The sequence below is a fragment of the Mobula hypostoma genome, chromosome 7, assembly GCF_963921235.1.
Source record: "Mobula hypostoma chromosome 7, sMobHyp1.1, whole genome shotgun sequence".
Lineage (NCBI taxonomy): Eukaryota > Metazoa > Chordata > Chondrichthyes > Myliobatiformes > Myliobatidae > Mobula > Mobula hypostoma.
In genome coordinates, this window is record NC_086103.1 from 177,924,759 (window position 1) to 177,931,597 (window position 6,839).

Sequence of the window (6,839 nt, forward strand, 5' to 3'; positions counted from 1 at the left end):
CTCAGATGAGGCTCGAACTAGCAACCTTCAGATTACTAGACCAACGCCTGAGGATCTCACGTGGTCTACACATACCAGCTGAGTGGTGCAAAAGCACCACTTTCACCTCAGGCGGTTGAAGAAGTTCGGCATGAGTCCTCAAAACGTAAGGACATTCTACAGAGGCACAATTGAGAGCCTCCTGACTGGCTGCATCATTGCCTGGTATGGAAACTGTACCTCCCTCAATCAAACTCCCTCAAGCAAAGACTGGAGGAGACAGCCCAGCGCATCTGTAGATGTGAACTTCCCTCTATTCAGGACATTTACAAAGACAGCAGCGTACAAGGGGTCTAAAGGATTATTGGGGACCCGAGTCACCCCAACCACAAACTGTTGCAGCTGCTACCATCCGGGAAAGGGTACTGCAGTATTAAAGCCCGGACCAACAGGCTCCGGGACAGCTTCTTCCACCAGGCCATCAGACTGAATAATTCACACTGATATAATTGTATTTCTATGCTGTATTGATTGTCAATTGTACATACTATTTATTATAAATTACACATTGCAAATTCAGACAGAGGTGTAATGCAAAGATTTTTACTCCTCATGTATATGAAGGACGTAAGAAATAAAGTAAATTTTAAGCCTAATCCTTTGACTGCCCTATTTGGTATTGTTGGAAGGAAAGATAACATTTTGAAGACATCTGATCTGCACATTCTGTCTTTTATCTCTCTAATGGCTAGGAGATGCTTTTGTTAAAATGGAAGGATGCTGTTCCGCCTAATCATGCTCAGTGGTTACGGGATGTTATGGTATGCCTAAATTTAGAAAAGATTTGTTGTTTAATTTCTGAATCTAACCAAGATTTTCAAAATTTGTGGGGGCCATTTTTAAATTATTTTCATAATCTTTGACTTCTTGTTAAAGTACAGAAGCTAGTTAATAGTATATTTTATTATCCGATAAGTTTCTTTTTTTCTTTTGTTTCCCAAACAGCTTCAACTTTGATAGGGGGTGTAGATCTTCTTTTCTTAATAAAATTGCTTATATTCTAATATACGAATTAATCTAATTCATATGAATATAGAGTAAGGAGTTCGTTAATGTGATTCAATATACTACATCTGGCATTATTATATTTTGTCTTTTGTTTTATAATATGTATTCTCTTGAACCCTGTTTTCTTCTATATAGAAATCAATAAAAGTATTGAAAAAGAAGAAATAAAGTCAACTCAATTCAATTCTATTCAATCCTGATCCAGCCAAGAAATTGCCTCGAAGGGCTAAGTAAATTCAACATGTCCCCGATGACCCTATTGACGTTTTATAGATGCACCATAGAAAGAATTCTATCTGGATGCATCCGAACTTGATACACCCCAAGCTCAAGGACAGCTGCTATCCCACTGTCGATAAGACTATTGAATGGCCCCCATGCACTATAAGATGGAATCTTGACCTCACAATCTACCTCATCATACCCCTGTACTTGTCTAACTCCACTTCACTTTCTCTGTAACTGGAACACAACATTCAGTGGCCACTTTATTAGGGACACCTGTACACCTGCTCATTAATCAGCCAATCATATGGCAGCAATTCAATGCATAAAAACATGGAGGCATGGCCAAGAGGTTCAGTTGTTGTTCAGACCAGACATCAGGATGGGGAAGAAATGTGATCTAAGTGACTTTGACCATGGAATAATTGTTGGTGCCAGATGGGGTGATTTGAGTACCTCAGAAACTGCTGATATCCTAGGATTTTCACCCACAGCAGTCTCTAGAGTTTACAGAGAATGGTGAGAAAAACAGAATAAAATCCAATAAGCAGAACTTCTGTGGGTGAAAATGTTTTGTTAATGAGAGAGGCAGGATGAGCCAATCACAATCAAGAGAAAATCTGCAAGTATTGGAAATCCAAGCAACACACGCAAAATGCTGGAGGAAGTCAGCAGGCCAGGCAGCATCTATGAAAGAGAGTACAGCCAATGTTTTGGGCTGAAGCCCTTCGGCAGGACACAGAGGAGAATGGCCAGACTGGTTCAATCTGACAGGAGGGCGACAGTAACTCAAGTAACCACACATTACAACAGTGGTGTGCAGAAGAGCATCTCTGAATGAACAATACAGTGAACCTTGAAGTGGATGGGCTACAGCAGCAGAAGACCACAAACATAGACGCAGTGGCCAGTTTATTAAGTACAAGAGGTACCTAATAAAATGGCAATTGAGTGTGTATTCTGATTTTTGTTATTGTTTTTCCTTTGTGCCACCTCAGTGTACTTGGGCATGAAATGGTCTGTATGGATGACAAGCAAACAGATGTTTTTCACTATACCTTGAGACGTAGCAATAGCAAACCAGCTACCAGTTACTGATGACAAATTCTAATGCTTTGTGTTGCCATAAAGAATAAATATTGAGCTGTACACAAGAAGAGTGCCATGTTTTTCTTCTGAATAGTGCCTTATTCCCGGGCAAGTAGCTCCAGAGTAATGAAACTTGCTATTCGCATGACATTCAAAGCATGACATATATCCGTGAAAGTGGTGGCACTGGAAGACAAGGTCGCAGAGAGAGCTTTTGGTACATTAGCCTTCATCAATCAAATTATTGTGTACAGGAGTTGGGTTGTTATATTGACGTATAAGGTATTGGTGAGGCCAAATTCGAAATATTATGTGCAATTCTGCTCACCTACCTACAGGAAATGTATCAATGAGATTGAAAGAGTGCAGAGAAAATTTACAAGGACGTGAGTTATAAGGAAAGGTTGAATAGGTTAAGACTTTATTGCCTGGAGCAAAGAAGAAAAATGGGAAATTTGATGCAGGTATAAAACTTGTGAGGGGTATAGACAGGGTAAAGACAAGCAGGCTTTTTCGACTGAGGTTGGGCGAGACTAGAACTAGAGGTCATAGGTTAAGGGTAAAAAGTGAAAGGGTTAAAGGGTACATGAGGGGACCTTGTTCACTCAGCGTGGGTTTTAGTGTGGAACGAGCTGCCAGCGGAAATGGTGCATGTGGGTTTGTTTGCAACACAAGAGAAGCTTGGCACATGGATGGGAGGGTTTGAAGAGCTGTGGTCCAGGTGCAAGTCAATGGGGCTAAGCAGAGTAAGAGTTTGTCATGGACTAGATGGGCTGAAGGATCTGATTCTGTGTTGTAGTACTCTGTGAGTTTACAGCACATTAATGCCACTGGCATTTAAGGCAGTAATGAAGCTCCTCCAATGAGGTGTCCTGGGCCTGTCCTGAGGTGGAGACTCAGGAATACCGTCACACTCAGATGTAGAAGGATTCTTCTTTGCTGTTTCCGTAGCAATATTGCTTTACCAGCCAGGGTTGTTAGCCCTGAGCTGAACCCTCGAACTTGGAGGATGGGTGGACCATTCTTAGTCTGGCCTCTACACTTTGACCTTTTTGGCATGGTGCCCTTACTAAGAACCAAAGCATAAAGCCCTGAGTCCAGGTCATTGAGTGTTACGACCCACACTCATCCACACCAGTTTCCGAGATTTAGACACTCTAACTGCCCAGAGTGTGGATAGCTGGTGCAGCCCCTTAATGATTCAGGATTGTTCCACTATTTGCCAATCATGTTTTGGGCGCCAAGGATTGAGCATTTAAGTGCACCTGAACTGAGGTTCGGTGCTCAATCATAAGCCATTTTGTCTAGTGTTTGTTTTGTGCTCAGATTCTCGACCTGGTTTGAAACTGTGTCTCGAGCCTAGCCTCGGCTACTCCAGCATTTGGGTCCAAGCCATCCTCGTCAAGGGCTCTTGTCACGGTACAAATGAGGCAGTATGGACCCAATGGGGTATCAGAGTCTTTTGTCTGCTGTGACCAGCCACAGTGAAGATATTTCCTGACAGAGCCTCGAGATACATGAGCTACAGGTAGCCACCGGTCAACTTTTGCAAGGAGGAAGCTGGAGTCGCTTGGGAGAACCAGTCGATCCCGCTCTGGAGCCAGTACATCTTCCAACCATGGAGAGATTCAACAGTGACCCAATTTCTTGCCGCAGCTTCCTCTCCCAATGCTCATTAGTATTTGAACTCCAGCCATCCTGGTTCCCTTCAGAGAGTGGAAAGGTGGCCTTCATTATCTCTCTCCTGACTGAGAGAGCCCCGGCCTGGGCCACCGCACATTGGGAACACAAGTCGGAGATTTGCTCGGATTCGAAGGATTTCATGGCCGCCATTAAAGTGAGGTTTCATCAGAGCCAGAGACAGCCGAGCCTCAGACCTCCTGATGAAGATTCGACAGTGGGGGACAGTCAGCGGACAACTACGTGATTGAATTTCAGACCTTGGCTCAGGAGAGCGGTTGGAACGGGATGGCCTCGGCCGTACTAAGGATTCCCAGATAAACTGAAGGATAGCCTTGCCTTGGGAGAGCCAGCAGAGAACTTAGTGGCTCTGGTCGACAGGTCCATCTGTCGCGGTAATCGTCTAGCAGAGCAGGAGTGGGACTATACCATGAGGTTGAAGAGGGCTAGCCTTAGCCCAGACTCATCACATTGTTGATCCATTCCCCAATCTTGGGCCACGACCAGCCATCACCTGCTCAAGGTCCAGTCAAACCCATGCAGGTTGATAGGGAACAGGTTTTCACCGTGAGGAGAATTTTGGGCTCACATACTGTTCGAAGTGTTCGGCAATATCTCATGGACTGGGGAGGATTTGGACCAGAGGAGAGGTGCTGGGTGCTTGAAAGAGACATCTTGGATCTGGTTTTCATCCATGACTGCAATTACCATCTCTCCGAGCAGACAGGTCCATCGGGAGTCAGCCATAGCAGAGGGGGGTCCTATTACGACACACACCCATCTGTGCCAGCTTCTCAGGTTTAGACTCTCTAACTCCCCTGAGTGTGGACAGCTGGCATGGCTCCTTTAAAGATTCAGGAGAGTCCCGCTAATTGCCAATCATGTTTTGGGCACCAAGGATTGAGCATTTAAGGTGCACCTGAACAGAGATTCCATGCCCAATTATAAGCCTACTCACAATTTTGTCTGGTGTTTGTTTTGTGCTCAGATTCTCGATCCAGTTTGAGACCGTCTCTCGATCCCAGCCTCGGATACTCCAGCATTTGATACCAAGCCATCCTTGTCAAGGACTCTCATCACTTTGAGGCACACAGACCTCCAAATCCAGCAACAAGTTGTGGTCCTCTATGAATGGACGGCTCTATATGGCCATGGTCTATTACTAAGACTTTAGTAAGATTCTAAAGTCAGAATGAATGGGAGATACTAGTGTTCTATTGGTTGGTGGCTGGATTTAAACATAGAAACATAGAAAACCTACAGCACAATACAGGCTGTGCCGAACATGTCCTTACCTTAGAACTACCTAGGCTTACCTATAGCCCTCTATTTTTCTAAGCTCCATGTAGCCATCCAGGAGTCTCTTAAAAGACCCTATCGTTCCAACCTCCACCATCGCCACCAGCAGCCCATCCCATGCACTCACCATTCTCTGCGTATAAAACTTACCCCTGACATCTCCTCTGTACCTACTTCCAGGCAACTTAAAGCTGTGCCCTCTCATGCTAGCCATTTCAGCCCTGTGAAAAGGTCTCTGACTATCCACACGATCAATGCCTCTCATCATCTTATACACCTCTGTCAGGTCACCTCTCAACCTCCGTCGCTCCAAGGAGAAAAGGCCGAGTTCGCTCAACCTGTTTTCATAAGGCATGCTCCCCAATCCAGGCAACGTCCTTGTAAATCTCCTCTGCACCATTTCTATCGTATCCACATCCTTCCTGTAGTGAGGCGACCAGAACTGAGCACAGTACTCCAAGTGGAGTCTGACCAGGGTCCTATATAGCTGCAGCTTATAACTTTATTTGCCACATATGCATTGAAATGACAAAATAGTGAAATATATCATTTGCTTCAAATCAAATCAGCGAGGATTATGCAGGGCAGCCCACAAGTGTCGCCACGCTTCCAGCACCAATGGATAGATCATGATATCCAATACAGAGTGGCTTCAATTTGGCTGTTACAGTCTGCCTTAATCCAGGAGGTAATGATGATTAATATGTGCAATACCTGAGCAGGGACCAGTGATTACAGAAAGGATGGGTCAGTGTCGATTACTGAGTATTGATCGTGTAATAGGTCATTGTACCTAGCCAGGGGATAGACATTGAAACACCATACATCTGCAGCATTCATCATAGTAGATCCATCAATAAGCAGTGATTTCAGGTCAAATTAATGCAAGGACATTTATCTTGACTCGTTGGAAATTGTCTGGCCAATAAAGCTACCTGGATGAGAGGTTAGACAAACTTGGATTGTTTTCTCTGGAGCAGAGATTTGATGGTTTACCAGATTACGCGAGGCATAGACAGAGTAGACAGACAGTATATTTTACTCAGAGTCAAAATATCTAATACCAGACTTGGGTGAGAGGCTGTAGTTTCAAAGGAGATGTGCAGGACAACATTTTGTACACGGAGAGCGGTGGATGCCTGGAATGCGCTGCCTGGGGTGGTGGTAAAGGCAGATACATTAGGAACTTTTAAGCCACATTCAGAGAGACACATAGATGTGAGGAAACTGTGATGATATGGTCATTATGTAGGCAGAAGAGATTAGTTGGCTTTCAATTACTATTTTAACTGGTTTAGCACAACATTGTGGGCCGAAAGACCTGTTTCTGCCCTGTAAAATGTTCCAAGTTCTATGTTTTGGTCTGCTATCAATTGTAAGGGCTTGGAATGGAACATGCTGGAGTGGAGCATAGAACATGGAAACCACAGACTAATACAGCACAGTGTGGGTGTGTTGCCTTTAAGGAATTTATTTGACTTTGTTGGGTCTACGCTTTA